We start from the raw sequence: 696 nt of genomic DNA on the forward strand, positions 1-696 counted from the left end.
ATCTGTACATCAAATGGTTTTTGAGATATAGATTTATCAAAATAAATTCATTAACTACTGATCTTCTAGTACGTCACATACAACATTTTTATGAAATGTTATTTTTTAAAAAGCTATATCTCGAAAACTATTTAACATAAATAACTCTATCAGGGCTCATAATTTAGTAAATTTAGTCTTCTTTAAATGACGTTCTCTTAGGTTTTTTTGTGTTGTTGCTACTTTTAAAGATATAGAGCTCCGAATGAGAAATTAGTTTTTTTTAAGGTTTTATAACTTATCCACATGTTTGGGTTGGGGAACCTTAATTCCGATAATATAGGCCCAGATTTGGAAATTACATATTTTAATGAAGATTAAAAACACAAAATCAGTATTCTATGATAATGATGGCTTTCATCCAACAGTCAATCAAATAAGGTTTTCTTCTTCAACACCAATATTCTTGTTTTAATAGTATTCGTTTAAAAAAAGATTTAATTTAATATAAAGAAAGTAAACGCACAGTGCTTAATGCTCTTAAGTATGACTAAACAGTTTACTTAAATAATAACGTAAATACGTAATAAAAGTAATTTAATTGTTCGGAGAGAATATACGACTTTCACAGGTTAGAAGATAGAGAGGGCAGTCTATGACAAGCTGAAGTATCGGTAAGATGTCTCTTCGTATTGTCTTGGGAATCTGCATCATACT

General features: G+C 28.6%; 1 protein-coding gene across 1 annotated transcript in view; it reads left to right on the top strand.

Moving 5' to 3' along the window:
- LOC106680684 (uncharacterized) overlaps positions 1-696 on the top strand; it is a 15,049-nt gene that overhangs the window by 373 nt on the left and 13,980 nt on the right. The gene's annotated exons all lie outside the window — the stretch shown is intronic.

Source organism: Halyomorpha halys, unplaced genomic scaffold (genome assembly GCF_000696795.3).
Source record: "Halyomorpha halys isolate HHAL.00 unplaced genomic scaffold, Hhal_1.1 Scaffold278.1, whole genome shotgun sequence".
NCBI lineage: Eukaryota > Metazoa > Arthropoda > Insecta > Hemiptera > Pentatomidae > Halyomorpha > Halyomorpha halys.